Source organism: Apium graveolens, unplaced genomic scaffold (genome assembly GCF_009905375.1).
Source record: "Apium graveolens cultivar Ventura unplaced genomic scaffold, ASM990537v1 ctg31, whole genome shotgun sequence".
Taxonomy (NCBI): Eukaryota; Viridiplantae; Streptophyta; class Magnoliopsida; order Apiales; family Apiaceae; genus Apium; species Apium graveolens.
Window position 1 is genome coordinate 131,278 of NW_027417937.1, and position 1,173 is coordinate 132,450.

A 1,173-nucleotide genomic window follows, 5' to 3' on the forward strand; every position below is an offset into this window, starting at 1 on the left:
ATCAGACTTTGCATGTTACGAAACTTCACAGGATTTTACCTTTGATTTTTGTTAACACTATAGGCTCAGTTTCTACAGTTCCCTTACTGTTCTTATATCTCCTATCATAACCTCAATCCCACCCTCTTTCACAGTTTCCACTACTAAGAAATATCCTGAGCTTGTTTTTACCAGTGTAGTCCAAGTCCTGATAATCTCTCTTGTCCTTTTCTAACTCAGTTTTTAGAGATTATTCATTGTTAGCACTTCATCCCTACCATGAAAAGGCATCATCTCTATGCTTTATGCGTTTTGATGGAACCGGACTAACTCTTTTGTCCGAAATAAATCATTCCTCTTTTTATAAGCAAGATATTCAGAAGTTGGGATCTGTCCACATGTTAAATTTTGAGCTTTATAACTAATGAACACTGGTCTTAAGATATCTTCTCAACTCAGTAATATCATCAGTATGAAAGGCATAAAGTAGTTTGAGGTACCCTTTAAGTCAGCAGTATCAGAACTGCTATCAGCATTTTGCCATCAAGGCATAGTTTTCCTCATTCTCAGAATCTGAAGCATCTGACCAGCTTTTCTTCTTTGTGACAAGAGCCTTGCCTTTGTCACTTTTTCCTTTTCTGCAATCTGGAGATATGTGGCCTTTCTCACCTAGGTTGTAACATTCAACATTTGAGTAATCTCTTATGTCAGACTTTCCTCCTTTGCCTTCAGATTTTCTGAAACCTTTCTTATCAGAACTTGCACCTTTCCTGGAAAACTTCTTTCCTCTCCTGAATTTCTCTGTATGCAATCTTTGTGATCCTTTCACCATAAGAGCACACAGCTTCATCATCTCCTCATCAGGGTCCATCTCAGGTATACTTTCAGTTTCTGAGTCATCATCACTATCAGAACTTGATGACTCAGTATCAGACTTTGTGATGAGAGCCTTTCCCTTGCCTTTCTTGAGGCAGCTTCTTTGGGACTTTCCTCCTCAGCCACAAAGGCAACTGTTCTTGACTTTCTTCCATTCCTCTTGCTTCTTTGTTCCATCTCAAGTTCATGAGTCTTGAGCATCCCATAAATTTCATCAAGAGTTTCTCAAGATTAGTTGTCTCTTATTATTGTGGCCTTCAAATCCCATCTTTCAGGAAGAGCTAACAGGAATTTAAGATTTGAATCTTCAATATCATA